Source organism: Eptesicus fuscus, chromosome 5, assembly GCF_027574615.1.
Source record: "Eptesicus fuscus isolate TK198812 chromosome 5, DD_ASM_mEF_20220401, whole genome shotgun sequence".
NCBI lineage: Eukaryota > Metazoa > Chordata > Mammalia > Chiroptera > Vespertilionidae > Eptesicus > Eptesicus fuscus.
The window spans coordinates 47,278,680-47,295,442 of record NC_072477.1 but is presented as its reverse complement, the minus strand read 5'-3'; positions in this window follow the sequence as shown (position 1 = coordinate 47,295,442).

Genomic DNA, 16,763 nt, shown 5'->3' with positions numbered 1-16,763 from the left:
GCACAGGTTTCATCATTGCAGGGTTTTGTGAAATGACCTCATGTTACTGTGACTCTGCCAAGTCTTATGCATGTCAAAGAATTACAGGGCCAAGAATTATTCTAGAAATTATGCTCTGTCAAAAAGTGGAAATTTTTGCCAAAGAAAGAGGAGGGAGGTATAGAATGAAGGTCTAGAGGAGGTTTTTTGTTGTTAATTCTCACCCAAGGATATTTTTCCATTGACTTTTAGGGAGAGTGGAAGCGAGGGGGAGAGAGAGAAACATCAATTGGTTTCCTCCTGCACTTGCCCTGACCAGGGCCGTGGATCGAGCCTGCAACCGAAGTATGTGCCCTTGACCTGAATTGAACCTAGGACCTTCAGTCTGTGGGCTGATGCTCTATCCACTGAGCAAAACTGGCTATAGCCTAGAGGAGGTTTTAATGAAATAAATATGAATATTTATCTCCCCCATGCCACACACACACACACACACACACACACACACACACACACACAGCCAGAGACAATGGCTCTCTCATTTATGTTTCTCGACCCCTCTGTGCACAGCCCTTACCCAGGGACTACTGCGTAGCCTCAGTACACACCGTTCCAGGTGACTGGAGCCTGGGCTTATGGAGTGGACACCTACACAGCCATACCTGGTGACCTCAGACTTACCTCTCTGTCCTATCAACTGTTATCCTATATCCTGACCCCAGCCCCCACCTTCCCCCCCTCGGCTGCCCCACCGAGCACAGGGACTATACAACGTCTTACTCATTTTGGAGGCCCACAGCGTGTCAAATAGACCCTCTGCATAGCAGATCCTATAAGTCGGCCTTTGTCTCTTTTATAACCAAGGGTTTTGCCTGCACGTCCTCCAGGTTTTGCGCTAATCCTCCAGGTTGCTCCGTGTCAGCGGGGTCTGACTCAGCTGCCTTAGCAAAGGCTGCAGCCCAGGGGTGGGTGCTGCTTGAGAGAAGGCTGGGTCCTGCCCCACTTGAGCCAGGAGTGTTTCTCCCCCCCACACGAATCCTGACTTCCTGCCTCCTACACGGGGTATTTGTCTGGCTCTTCTCTACTAATAACGCTCAGATGCACAAGCTCAGTGGAGGAGGGTGGATGGTGAGATGTAAGAACCCCTGGGAGGCCAAGAGCATATGTCTAGTGGCACAGGTGCCACCTCACCTGCCGCTTATCCAGATTGCTCTGTGGGAGACACAGAAGTATAAGTGACTTCAGACAGTGCGGAGAGAGAAAATCCACGCGCATGATGTTATTTAGTTTCTCAAAGGCAATATTGACTTAATATTCAGAACTGAAATGCATGTATAATTCAGTGCTAAATTGTATGGTTCATAGAAGTCACAGAGAAACCTCTCAAGGGGCAGGACTAGACTCCAGATGGAAGGTTTCCTTTGCAGTTTGTGCTTAAAATACACAATCATATTAAAGGAGTTCCCATTTGAGACTGGGCCCCAGACTAGACATTTGAATATATTTTTTATCCTGGCCTCATCACAACACTATAGGAGAAAAAAATTACTATCCCCATTTTGTGGGTGAGCAAAACTGAGGCTCAGAACGGTTTAGAGCCAGCCTCCTTCCACTCCCTGGTTCTCATGCGACACCCCTCTCTGGCATTCCTGAGAGGCAGGACGCAGGCCGGTGGGGGACCTAAGCAATGAGACTGGGTTACATGAGGTGGGTTACATCTCACCCAAGCTTGATTCAGTGGTCAGAGTAGGGCACGAGAGACCAATGTGTCTCCCTAGGGAGACATGGCCCCCAGGAAGGAGCTCAGCTCCAATCTGCATCTTCAGCCTAACCGATAGGCGAGAGCTGATTGGACTTCATGCACGAAGAGAGAGGCAGGACTCTCTATGGAGAGCAAGAGCGAGAGAAGAAGAGGGTAATGGAGGTTCAGAGCAAAAAGACTGCTCCCAGGCCCATCGTGGGACGATCCCTATCTGAGAGGCCCCTGGTGAGCCAGTCAGGGTCCCACCCTACCCTGGACCTGGCCCCTGCCCTCTCCCCCCGCCTGGGCTCTGGGTGGCGAGGGTCTGCCCCATGCCTCCTGCCCCTCTCCTTCAGGAGACAAAGGGAACAGGCGGGAGCCACGTCAGACTGGCTGCTTTGTGGGACCATGCCCTGCTGGCCATGCATTCGCTTTCCTTTGCCTCTTGTTTCCGTGGCACGGAGATGTCCAGTGTCACAACCTTTCCTCTTACTGCTGCCCCTGGCCTCTGCCCATTGTTTGCCAGTACCTGCCAGGCCCTCATGTCTGGTCAATTCATCCATTTTATTCCCCTCACCCCAGTCTTTATATTATTACTAGAGGCCTGGTGCATGGGTGGGTCCCCTCAGCCGGGCCTGTGCCCTCTTACAGTCCAGGATTCCTCGGTGGATGTTCGCCTGCTGGCTTAGGCCTGATGCCCCCTGCCTAAGCTGGCAGTCAGACATCTCTCTCACAGTCCGGGGCTCTCACAGTTCGGGACCCCTCCCTCCTTACTGCCTGCCTGCAAAGGAGGTAGGAGAGGCTCCCACCACCACCGCTGAACTCATCAGCGGTGAGCTCTGCTTCTGGCTGAGCAGCGTTCCCCCTGTGGGAGCGCACTGACCACCAGGGGAGGTAGCTCCTGCATTGAGCATCTGCCCTCTGGTGGTCAGTGTGCATCATAGCGACCGGTTATTCCACTGGTCGTCCTACCGGTAGATCCATTGTTTGTTTGATTTGCATATTAGGGTTTTATTATGTAGGGTTTACTGCTATTATTCTTTAAAGCACTTCACAATCTCAAAAGACCTTTGCTGATACTCTCAGTAAAGTTAGGAAACAGGTTTTATTATTTTTTAGACTCTTAGTATCTTCAAGTTGAATGAGCCCTGAGGTTATCCAGGCCCTTCATGACCCAAAGGAGGGAGCTGGGCCCGGTGGGGGGTGGGGTTGGGGGGGTTGGAGGGGGGTAGAGTGGGGGGGTTGGGGTTGGCTCCTCCTACAGCACGTCCACAGCAGCTCAGGACCTGTGATGGGAAATTGTCAGGAATAATCTCTATAAAGTAAGATAATTTCCATAAAATACTTAGCTCTGTTCCTGCCCCTGACTTCTCTGTGGGGCAGTTGAAAGCACTCGCCCTTGGCAGAGGACAGAGCTGAGTCCCATCAGCTCCACTCCTGCCGGCAGGCCCACCCCCAGCATTTGCAGGCCCCGGGCAGGAGCACAGACGAAGGCCCTAACTGTATGTCTCAATATTAAAGTTGTAAAATGCATACATATAAATAACAAACTTAAATAGATGTGCTGCATATATATTTGACAAATATGCCTTCATAGTGACCTGGTAGCCCAGCTTTGGTTTCAAACCTCAGACCCCTTGGAGTTCTGCTCTGATGTGACGGAGTGAGGAGATGCGGCCTCCAGCCGCCTCCCCTGCCCAGGCCTGACCCTCCTTCTCTCCCCACAAGCTCTGTCCTGCATCACAAGAGGCCTCACGTGCACGTGTGAAGACAACTAGCCCATGAACTCTGGTCACCCCGAGACCTGAGCATTCACACGTCAACATCCCAGCACCCTCAGGAGCATGGGCCCAGGAAAAGAGCTCTCTGTGGGACCATCCAGGCAGGGAGTTCCGGGGCTCCAGGCACCCCGAGCACTGTCTAGTGGGGCACACGGCTCTGAGGAGGCACATGCCCTCGCCCCCAGGACTCTGCTCTTGGAAGGTAGTGTGGCCAGAGCGAAGCCCTCAGCAGGGGCCCTCTTGCCCAGGGGGAAGGGGCACTGGCCACGTGATTTTAGGCAAGCATTAATTTTCTTGCCCAGAAAAAATAGGAGTGACATCACCTATCTTGTAGAGTTGCTTAAGGATCAGTTGAGATTCTTTACATGAAAAACCTGGCACAGAGTAAGTGCTCAATAACGCTCATTTTCTTCTTTGTGTCTGACCTTCCCAGCTCTCTCCTAGCCTCCTTGTTCTTTCTCTTCACCCACCCCACCATCTTCCCACCCTCATCCCTTTCCCTTCTTTTCCTTCCTCTCTAAAGCCCACGCGAGACTGGGTTTGGCACGGCAGACTTCAGCGGCCCTTTCCTGCAGGATCGCTGTGACATTCCACTTTGAGCTCCTTGTCTGTTTAGAAAATATGCTTGGCCTTTTCTGAGTTTCAGGAAGGGAGATGCTGCGGTTTACAGAGTGGGTTAGGAACCTCAGATGACTCTCTTGCTTGAGAAGTTTGAAAAGTCCTTTGGGTCCCAACCAGAAACTGTTGGCTTTTCCTTGGCAGAAATGTGATTTCCTGAGAGATGTCAAAACATGCCATGAGCATAAGCTGCAGAGGTTTTGATTTCACTCGATCTGGTTTTGAAATGGACAAAAGAGGCTTCCTTTGTGCCGCCCTCAGCAGAAATGCACACGTCGGTGAGATGCGCTCCGAGGCAGCGTGGGACTGAGGGACGCCAGGCGCTGCCAAGTTCAGAGGCTCGCCTTTTCAGCAAAACCTCAGCGTCTCATTTTTGTTTCTGGGACTTACCCCCGCCTTTATGAATGTTGTGACTGCATAGACAGAGGCCAGCCTTCATCCCTAGGAACCAAAGCCTGTGTCCCCATACCACTCCAGGTCTCACCTTGACTCATTGAAGTTGGGGTGTCTGAGAGAGATACACTTGTCTTTGGTGTTAATGAAACTTTTCACATCATGCTTCTCCCGCTGCATGTAGTTATTAAGGAATAAAGTTTAACCTAAAACATGTCTGTTCTTCAGTTTTACGTTGTTTAGGGTCAGGGTAAGAGATCCAGGATTTCTCTGTCTGTGAAAAGTGGCCAAAAATTTAATAAAAAACTTCATTGCTTTCTTCATATAAATGTTTTCCAAGAATTAGATTGATGCATGCTTTCCTGCAACTCTTACCCAATTCTATATTCATCTTGTTTTCCCATCTCAAAATGCACTTGGCATTTGAGCTACATGTTATATAAGTGATAATTATTCCTATCTTGATTCCATTCATTTGGCAAATATTTATTGAGCACCTGCTATGTGTAAGGAAGGAACTATATTAGATACTGGGAAGGATACAAAGATGTATGATCCATGATCTCTGTTCTCAAGTTCTTAAACCTTGTGTCTTTTTCCATGTGTGTCTAAGTCAGTGACTCTTTCCTGGAAGCAGAACCATGTCTATGCTTTTCTTTGCACATTTGAATAAGGAAGTATTTACATAACAGGTTCTCTAATCCAGTGCCAAGTACCCAGCATCACAACATACACGGATGTTCAAGTCATGAGCCTCTCCTCAATGACCTAGCTGAGAAGAGAAGCAATTATTCAGCAATATGAAATGAATGCCCAGATATAAATAAACTCAAAATTTCATAGGCAGGTGATTTTTAACCTCTGATACCCAAAATTTAAATGTGAAAATTACAATACATACTAAAGCTTAACATATACATGCCCTAAGACTCAGCAATTCCAGTCCTGAATGTATCTCCAACAAAACTATGTGCATATATTTATCAAAAGGCACCTAAAGGAATTTTCATGACAGCATTCTTTGTAGTAGCTCTTTACTGGAAACTACTCAAATGCCCTTGGCATTCAGTAGAGTACATGGATTATGGTGTAATTAGGTCATGGGGTTACTATACAGCAATGAGAATGAACAACCTATCTGAATGTGCAATAGTTTGAATGAACATTACAAAAATGATGCTTAGCTAACGTAACCAGAAGCAAAAAATAAAATAAAAGGTATTTTATTGTTCCATTTCTAGAAAGTACAAAAACAGGCAAAAGTATTCTATATTCTTAGAAGTCGGGATAGCCCAGCCGGTGTTGCTTAGTGGTTGAGCATTGACCCATGCACCAAAAGGTCACAGGTTTGATTCCCAGTTAGGGCACATGCACGGGTTTCTGGCTCAATTCCCAGTAGAGGGCATGCAGGAGGCAGCTGACCGATATTGATTCTCTCCCGTCAACGTTTCTATCTCTTTCTCTTGCACAAGCCCCAACCAAGGCCCAGGTCGGGGAGGAACCTACAACCGAGGTATGTGCCCTTGACTGGAATTGAACCCAGGACCCTTTGGTCCGCAGGCCGATGCTGTATCCACTGAACCAAACCAGCTAGAGCAATAAAAACATATTTTTAAAAAAGAGTCAGGATAGTGATTACTTTGGGGGGATGGTGACTAAAAAGGGGCCGGAGGGGACTTCTGGGTGGGGATTATTCTTTTTCTTGGTCTGGCTGCTAGTTATATTGGTATGTTTAGTTTCTGATCCTGTATTTGTTCATTTACCTGCCTAGATATTATACTTAATTAAAATTTTTCAAAGATCCACTCATTTAAAATTAGCTAGAACTTTGAATCACAAGTCAAGAAGCCTGGGTCTTACACCTGATTCTGATTATTGATCAGCTCTTGGGACAGATCATTGTCTGTGTGCTTGGAGTTTTCACCAGCGAAGTGGAGATCAGGCTCTCTTCTGTGCTCCCAGCTAGATGTGATATTGTGTGTGGGGAAACCCAGCATATCAAGAGGAGATTGTGGGCTTCTTTGTGTTATTTCACTGTATGTTTGGAAACCTGCTCTTGATTAAAATGTATTTCATGAAATATGGCCTTTTCAATATGGGCTCTGACTTTGGATCATGCCTTCCTTTCACTGTGTTTATTCTCTCCAGTTCCTCGTCCTACAAACAGTCCCTCAATCTGAATGCCTTACCTTATGACATTATGGTATTTGACCTCAAAAATACCCAATGGAATATGGCACCCTCTGGGAATATGGAAGTTTGTTTGGTTATGTTCTGGAATAATCCACATGCATGTTAAAGGTGGAGCCCATGAGGAGGGATTCTGAAATGGACCCCTTTGCCATTCTCAAGTTCAGTTTTAAGTCTTAGAAACCATAGTTTGTTCAAGGCTGGCTTTGGTCTCCTCCCACTTCCCCTGCCCTGCAGTGCTGCCCAACCACCTCCTGCCCAGTCCCTTCACAGCAGCTCTAACCATGGATGCTCCTCACCTGTATCTTCCTCCCTCCCATCTGTTCTCCTATAACTGTCCCAACATAAAGCACATGGTCCACTTTTTCACTGGTCACATCTGCCTTCAAGTGGAATCATACCACCTCACACACAGTGTGAGAACTTTACAACACACTGGTTCCATGTCTTCATCCCAGCCTTTGTGCTATTGTGTTTGTCATACACTTTACCTCAGTATAGCTTGTAAACGCTATACTGCATTGTTATTATTCTTTTTCAAGCAGCCAAATGTCTTTTAACGAGATTTGTTTATTTTTCTTTTAAAAATTGAATTTATTGGGGTGACATTGGATAATAAAATTATATAGGTTTCAAATGGGAAAATGATCTAAATAGACGCTTTTTGAAAGAGGACATACAGAAGGCCCAGAGGCATATGAAAACATGCTCAAAGTCACTAATCATCCGAGAGACGCAAATCAAAACAACAATGAGATACCATCTCACACCTGTCAGAATAGCTATATCAACAAATCAACAAATGACAAGTGCTGGCGAGGATGTGGAGAAAAGGGAACCCTTGTGCACTGCTGGTGGGAATGCAGACTGGTGCAGCCACTATGGAAGACAGGTTGGAATTTCCTCAAAAAGTTAAAAATGGAACTCCCATTTGACCCAGTAATACCACTTCTAGCACTATATCCCAAGAAACCAAAAACACCAATCAAAAAAGATATATGCACCCCTATGTTCATAGCAGCACAATTTACAATAGCTAAGATTTGGAAACAGCCTAAGATCCCATCAGCAGATGAATGGATTAAAAAACTGTGGTACATCTACACAATGGAATACTGTGCCACTATAAAAAAAAGAAGGAACTTTTACCATTTGCAACAGCATGGATGGAACTGGAGAGCATTATGCCAAGTGAAATAAGCCAGTTAGAGAAAGATAAATATCACATGATCACACTCATATGTGGGATATAATGATCAACATAATTTGATGAACAAGAATAGATCCAGAGACAAATGGTAAGGGAGGGGGGCGGTTAGAGAGCAACCAAAGGACTTGTATGCATGCAGATTAGCATAACCAATGGACACAGACACTGGGGCGGTGGGGGCTTGCCCAGAGTGGGAATGGCTGGGCGGGGGCGGGGGTCAATTGGGGAAAAAAGAGACATATGTAAAACTTTAGACAATAAAAAAATAAAAGAAAAAAAATTATATAGGTTTCAGGTATACAATTCTATAATATATCATCTGTCTATTGTATTGTGTGTTCACCATCCCAAGTCAAGTCTCCTTCCATCATCATTTTCCCCCCTTTACCCTCTTCTACCTTCCCCTTCCCTCCTTCCCTCTGGCATTCACCATAGTGTTGCCTGTATCCATGAATCTCCCTTTTTATTCCTTTGCTTAATCCCTTCACCTTTCTGACCCAGCCCCCAACCCCCTCCCCTCTAACAGCTGTCAGTCTGTTCTCTATATCCATGAGTCTATCTCCACTTTGTTAGTTTATTTTGTTCATTAGATTCCACATATAAGTGAAATCCATATGGTACTAACTAATTTTAAAATCTTACTAGTGAGCCATGAAGTTAACACCTCAGATACTGTTTGTTCTTGGGCTTAGAGTTATATTTCCATCTTGTGTCATTTTCCTTCTGCCCAAAGAACTTCCTTTAACATTGCTTACAGTGCAGTTCTACTGGCAATGGATTCTTTCACTGTTTGTATGTCTGAAAAAGGTTTTATTTCACCTTCAGTTTAAAAAATGTCTTTGCTAGGTATAGAATTCTAGGTTGACAAGTTTTAGTTTTGTTTTGTTTTGTTTTTAAGCTGGGCAGAATCCCTGAGCCTTCAGCCGTAAGAAGTGGCCACTCCCACTGACTGTGTCTTCCCACACCAGCCTAGGAAAAACCCAACAACTCTGATTTGAGCAACCCTTGGGACTCCCGCAAGACTCTAGCACAGGTTTGGTTTTTTAATTTCGGTTATTTAAAGATGTTGCTCCACTCTTTACTTGCATTGTTTCCAAAGAAAAATAACTACTATAATTTTTATCTTTGTTCCTCTGTACATAACTTGTCTTCTTTCTCTGGTTTCTTTCAAGAGTTTCTCTTTATCATGGGTTATGAGCAATTTGATTTATGGCATGTCTGGATATAGCATCCTTTATGTTTCTTGTGTTTAGAGTTTGTTGTGCTTATTGGGTATGTGGTTTATAGGTTTCATCAAATTTGGAACATTTTTGGCTATTGTTTTCTCAAATAATTTTTCTGTTTCCCAGGTTTCTCCCATTTGTCATCAAAGACTCCTATTGCACATATATAAGGCTGTCATCAAGCTCACTAGTCTTTCTTCTATAGTGTCTAATCTTTAATTCAATCGCAGACATTGTTGGTTTATTTCTCCATAAGTTTGATTTGCATCTTCCATGTTACCACTTAACATGCTTAGCCTTCCCTTTAGCTTCTTGAACTTATGAAATACAGTTATGATAGCTTTTAATGTCCATCTCTGCTAATTCTAATTAATATCTGTCAGCTTTAGGTCAGTTTCAATTGATCAATTTATCTCCTCAGTATAAGTTTTATTTTCCCACTTCTCTGCATGCCTAAGAATTTTTTATTTGATGACAGGCATTGTTGGGTCCTGGATATTTTATAATCCTATAAATATTATTGAGCTTTGTTCTGGGACACATTTAAGTTACTTGTTTTTATGGTTTGTGAGGTGGGTCTGGAGTAGGATTCCATCTAGGGTTAATTATTCCCTACTACTGAGGCAAAACATCCTTGTGTATTCTACCCAAAGCCCTGGGAGTTATGAATTTTTCAGTCTGGCTTGTGGGAACAGGCACTATTTTCAGCTCTGTGTGACCTCTGAGGATTGTTCCTTCTAATCCTTTAGGGTGAGTCTTTTTCCGGCCTGGGGTAGTTTCTTCCTATGAATGTTCTGTTTGGTACCCAGCTGACTGATTTAGAGAGCTCTGGAATTTGTTTTTCTGTGCAGCTTTCTCCTTTCCGGTATTCTTCCCTGTGAAATCTAGTCACCTTGGTCTCCCTGAACTCCCAGCTCCATCTCTTCCACTCAGGGAGACCACCAAGGCTCCACTGGGCCCCTCTCCCTGTGCCACAGCCTGAAAACTCTCCCCATGCAGAAAGCTGGGATAATTGTTGGGCTCATCTAAATTGTTTCCCATCTCTCAGAGGTCAGTCTCCTTCATTGCCTGTTTTCCAATGTCTTGACAAAAACATTGTTTCACATATGTAATCCCATTTTTTAGTTATTTCAAGATAGTGGGTAAATTCCATACCTACTACTGTATCTTGGTATACATAAAGCCAATTTGTCTAAAAATGTTTATGACATCCAATGTTTTCTCCACAATCTTATAGTGTTTGCAAAGCTGGTATATTTTTAACTTTGTATCTTGAAATAATTTAGAAATTACCGAGGAATTGCAAATATAGTACAAAGAATTTCACTAGCTTCCTCTAATGTTAGACTTTTTTATATTTATTTTTAAGTGTACAAGTAATTAATGCTAATGATAGGAAATAAGGATATAAAGAATATGTTTAAAGTATGTTGTAGTTTATAAATGAAAATAGAAAAACACAATAATCACATATCATGAATAGTCTTTTCATGTTAATGTATTTGAGGGAAGGGAGGGGCACTGTTCTCCCACTCTCTTCTTCCTTGGAGAGTGTTGGAGGAAACACGTTCTTCTGTGTTTTTCTCTCTCCACTCACCCACTCTTCTCAGTAGGGCAATATAGTTGTTCTGGTGAGGCCTAACATTGGGCCATATTTTGCTAGTGAGCAGGGTTTAAAGTGTTAAAGGTCAGCTTTTGTGGGATGTGCTCATTTAATCTCTTCTGAGCTTCCTGTCTCCATGTGGTAAACTCTCGTAGGACAAGGCCCAGCACCTGCCTCTTTTATTTTCTCTGTTCTGTAGAATTTGGGCCAGTGAGACAAGCCAGTAGTCCATGAAGCCAGCTGGGGAACTGGACTCAGTTTTGTGATCCAACGCTCCCCACAGTCAAGTGCTTAGGTCTCTATTCAGGGGAAGTAGGAGGCTCTACTTTGGCTTCAAGTCCCAAGTCTTGTTCTCCCAGCCAGCTGATACAGGAGTGCCCTGCACTGGGGGTCATTGATGCTTGCCCAATTAGTAATGACACTGTTATTTTGATACCCATTTCTCTAGTAATTTTCTATTGGTCATTATCCTTAGGAAAGAGGGGCAAATGATAAGACTTGTGTACCCAACCTTCCACCCAAAACCCCAGAAACATACTTTTATTATCATTCTTACTACTTTATAGTTCTATCCATGATGAGTTTATTTAATTCTCTATTGTACATTTAGCTTGTTTTCAATTTTTTACTATATAAACAATATTGTGAAAATAATCATTTTATGCATATGCTTTCATAGTTGTCTATTTTCTAATTCCTATTATTTACATAAGCTACTGCCAGCTGAATAATGTGCCTACATCTAATCTTAAACTCTCACAGATAGATTTTCCTTAGTTCTGAAGGGAGAATCTAAAGTTTCTACTTACCTATGTTTTTATAGAAAGATCATTTTAAAATATCAAAAAAGCAAATTAAAAATCAATTTGACTCTATTACATAAAACTAGAGGCCTGGTGCACGAATTCGTGCATGGGTGAGGTCCCTCAGCCTGGCCAGCGATCAGGGCCGATCAGATGGATCGATCGGGGCTGGCCGGGCCAGAGGGAGGGATGGCGGGAGGTTGGCTGTGGGAGCGCACTGACCACCAGGGGGCAGCTCCTGCATTGAGCGTCTGCCCCCTGGTAGTCAGTGCACATCATAGCAACCAGTCGACTGGTTGTAATGGTCACTTAGGCTTTTATATATATAGATACACTTTTAAATAAGACTTAAACACATATGAATTTATGACAAATTAAAAGAAACTCAAACTCTTCAGTGCAGTGTGGCTTAATGTTAATCTTTGATTCTTCTTCTTCACTGCAGTATTTAATATAGGTTATTCCTCAAAATAAAACAGAAATGAAGCTTCTGGTTTACCTTTTATTGGTGTAAAATAATCTTCTGAAAATATTCCTATTTTTAAGGTGTGAAAATTTGAGGATTTTAGGGAAGGTTAACAACCAGACTTCTTTCATATGGTGTTCTTTTTGCTGTTTCATTTCTCCATAATAGATTTGCCTCCCTGACTCTCTACTTAGGACTTAGATAAGATGGGCTACATTTGCCTTTAAAGACTAAGATTCTGCCTTTCCTCTCCTCAGAGCAGACAGAAAGGTAATAACCACCAGGACATTTCCCATGCCCAAGACCTAGCGCCTCACACAGAGCAGACACTTGCAAATGTTTGTCCAGATTCTTATCATGAACACCACATACTCGGCCATAGGCTAAGACATCAAGAATGTGCTCTTCTGCCCTAGCCAGCTTGGCTCAGTGGATAGAGCATCAGCCTGCAGACTGAAGGATCCCAGGTTTGATTCCAGCCAAGGACACATGCCTGGGTTTCGGGCTCGATCCCCAGTAGGGGGTGTGCAGGAGGCAGCCGATCAATGATTCTCTCTCATCATTGATGTTTCTATCTCTCTCTCCTCCCTTCCTCTCTGAAATCAATAAAGAAATATATTTTTAAAAAGAAAGAAAGAAAGGAAAAGGAAGGAAGAAAGAAAGAAAGAAAGAAAGAAAGAAAGAAAGAAAGAAAGAAAGAAAGAAAGAAAGAAAGAAAGAAAGAAAGAAAGAAGGAAAGAAAGAAAGAAAGAGCTCTTCCAGCAAAGACTGATGAGCTTTGGTCTTGAGTTTTGAGGCCTCATTGCAGGCACAGTGTGAAAATATCTTTTGAAATGCATTTTTATTTGCACAAGAGAGAGTCACAAGGCACTATTTCAGGGGAGGGCTCTTATGGGAAACAACCCACCAAGTTGACTACTTTGAGGCTCTGAGAACTACAGGTTCTCATAAGGGGGGTTATTTCTTTAGAGTTGAAATGTTAAAAGAACTTGAGTAGGGCACAAAGGGTTATGCAGAGGTCATTCCATTTTATCCACCACTTGAACCAAAAAAATCACTGCTGGCCTGTCTGCCTGCATCACGGGAAGGGGCCCCAGAGCTAATCTCCCCACCAGTTCCAAGGGGCCACAGTCAGTACCAGGCCATGTGGGAAAGGACACAGAAAGGTCAGTAATGCAGAGAGAGGGCAAAGAAAAGAGGTTATTGCTCTGCCAGGTTTGCTCAGTGGTTAGAGTGTTGGCGTGTGGACCAAAGGGTTGCTGGTTTGATTCCCAGTCAAGGGCACGTACCTCCATTGCAAGTTCCCTAGCACAGGTCGGGAGCATGCTGGAGGCAACCAATTGATGTGTCTCTCTCATGTCGATGTTTCTCTATCTTTCCCTCTCTTCCCTCCTTTCTACTCTCTCTAGAAATCAGTGGAAAAAAATATCCTTAGGTGAGGATTAAAAAATAAATAAAGAGGTCATATAGGCTAAGGACTAGGATACTGGAGGCCATCAATAAGAGGGTTTGTTTTCATTGCTAAGGTTATAAGAAAGAACACTCTTACCAGGCTAACTAGTCTCCATCTCCTCTACTCTCTTCTTCCTCTTCCTCTGCCCTCTTTAAGTGTTCCTTCTTGCTCTAAGCTTTCTCCCTGGGTGATCCTTTCGACATTTCCATAAGTACCCCAACATGCTCAATACTGAATCCATCTCAGGCCTGACCCTCAGTGTATGACCTCTACTACTTTGGCCTCAACCTCTCAGAATCCTGGTCTGAATTGGCTCTCCTCCATTACCCAAATGGCACTAAGGCCTATTGACTCTCACCCTAACATGTTTCTCAGACTGGCTCTTCTCTTCATCCCACTGCCCCTCCTTGGCGCAGACTCATCCTGTCTCCTGGACTATTGCAATCTTCTTCAATGTGGGCCCCCTGACTCCAGTCTCACTCTTCTCTGAATCCGATATCACCGTGCTGCCATGATTGCTTATAAAATCCTAGGTCTGACAGTACCCACCCTGGCTCCCCGATCTATTATGGGTAAAATCCAAAATCATTAGAGGCATTCACGCAGTCCTCCGAAGTGCAGGGTTCACCATCATAACATGAATATCCTGTACTATAATTTTCACATTGGTTGCAGCTTGTTCAACATTTACATCTGGTATTTTTTTTTTTAATTAGTCCCAAAGTATTTCAATCTTCTCAATTTCAAGGGTTGTTCTCTTTCTTCAAAATTCTTTTTTTTTAAAAGACCATTACCATATTGATGTAGGTTTTCTTTTTTTTAATTAAAAAAATATTTTTATTGATTTCAGAGAGGAAGAGAGAGGGAGAGAGAGATTGAAACATCAGTGATGAAAGAGAATCATTGATTGGCTGCCCCCTGCATGTGCCCCACTAGGTATCGAGCCTGCAACCCAGGCAAGGGCCCTGACCAAGAATCAAACTGTGACCTCCTAGTTCAAATGTTGATGCTCAACCACTGAGCCATGCCAGCCGGGCTCTACAAAGTTCTTTGTCCATAGCTTTTATTGTAGAGTTTCAAGTCTGACTTGTGGTCTATCTGCTTTCTCCTTTAATGTTTAATTACTATTTCTTCCATGGTTTCTCAAAGCTTCTACCATAATTTAACTATTTTTATACTTTGTAAAACTTTCAAATTCATGATTAAACAAATAAGAATTCAGAATGCATAGAATTCTTTAAGTAAATATACGGTCGGAAATACCTGCATTTCATACAGACACTTTCATGTACTATTCAAAAAACATGACATGGAGTGGGAATTCTGTGTTTAAATTCAAGGGGGTTAACTACATAAATGATCAGAAATTCAAACAATTTTTATAAACAGTTCCAAACTTGCCTGTCACCTCTCAACATTCATAAGTTATAAGTGTCAACATTTATAAATTAACAGACATGCTTCTCACATGATCCCCGAGTGGTTTGTATTCTTTGGCAGGAATGATCAAGTAAAAAAATGTGCCCAGATGAACTCTGAGAAAAAGGACACAGTGTTTCATGTAGCCACATCACAGCATGGAGCCCGTGTATTTTAGTGATGATGGGCTCAGCTTGTATTCTACCACCCAAGTACAGTTTGGGCTTAGGGGGTGCTCCAGAAATGCCCTGGGGCCATGGAGAGGGCCAGTGCTGATGTTTGAACAGCCAAGCATGCTGTCTCTAACACTGATACCCAGCCACAGCTCTTTACAAAGAACAGTTACTCTTCCTGACATAACTTCAAAAGTTTGGGAGTTTTCCCCAAACATCTGTGTCTCCTTTAGAGTTCAGACATCCACAAATTTATGGTGTAAGGCCTGTTCCAGTACTTGCCATGAGAAATCGGGTGATGTAATCAGGTGCTTCTTTTCCTTGGTCCTTAACTACCTCTTTCTAATCTCAAGAAGAATCCTCTAGACCCAATCTCTTGAGACTGTTTATCAATCCCACCATCTCTACTCCTTCCTGAATAACACCTACATTAGTCTAGTCTGAAAGGGTGACATGACTTCCTCTTTGAACACCAGCCCTGGTGCCTAGCACAGCGCCTCCCCACCATAGGTCTCAATGTTGCTTGTTGCATGAAAGACTGAACACTAAGTACACACCCTGGGACCCAAAGTAGAATGTTTCATGTGCGAGCCCCAACTTCCTTAGGTCTTTAGGACTTGACCATGTCTGGGTTAACTTGACTCAGACTTAGTCAACAAACAGATCCCAAGACTATGGAGGCAGGAAGTCAGAAATGCAGACTTTCTGCCTGGACCACGAGACCACAACTTGCTTGTGCAACCAAAGACTGTGTGACCCTCTGATCTCTCTCCTCCTTATCCTCTGCCCCCCTGGGGCTCATGTAAGACAGACAAACTGCTATCATCTACCAGGAAGCTAGGTTCAGCAGCTTGATGTTGGGTCATAAGCAGGGAACCATAAATTGCAAACAAACTCTGGAGCTGCTGTCATTGTGTAATGTTTCTACAGGGACCTCTTTAGATAGGAGCTGGCTCCATGTGGGCACATTTCCCTGGCAGCTCTTGCCAAAGACCATCCCACTGAGAATCAGTATGTTGAAGGTTCTGAATGATGGAGTCACTTAATCATGAGCCATGCAGCTGAGCTGTAATTTCCCACCACAAATTGTCTAACACAGTGGTCGGCAAATTGCGGCTCGCGAGCCACATGTGGCTCGCGAGCCGCGGTTTGCCACTCTGTTGACTAATGAGTTTGCTGACCACTGGTCTAACACAATGTAACATGTTGAGAGGATACCTAGCAGAGTCAACTGGACGTGTTCTCCTTGCTATTCAGTTCTCTGCTTCCCTCTAGTCCCTGCGTGCAGGTGAGGGTTGCTGGTTGAGTCCTGTTGGGTTATTCCTGTGCAAAAGGTTGTTATGCTATAAAATCAGATACCATTTCATAAGCTCAGGCTTAACTTTAAATAATAGCAGGTTACTGTTCATTCACTGAACGATTGTTGAGCAACTACTAAGTGCTTAGCAAGACTGTAAAATTATATATGACTCCTGCTCTCAAGTATCTTTCATGGTAATGGTGTCTACTGATAGTTCAATAAGAATTGTAATCCAGTGATAAACATTGTAATGGAAGAAATTTAGAGTGGCATATGCCCTACTTTTCTCCCTCTCTCATTGGGAGATGACATGTAGAAAAAGTCCATAACCCATATGTACAGACTAACAAATAATTACAAAGTGGACACCAATAAAACCATGACCCGGGTCTAGTTTGAGAATATTTTCCA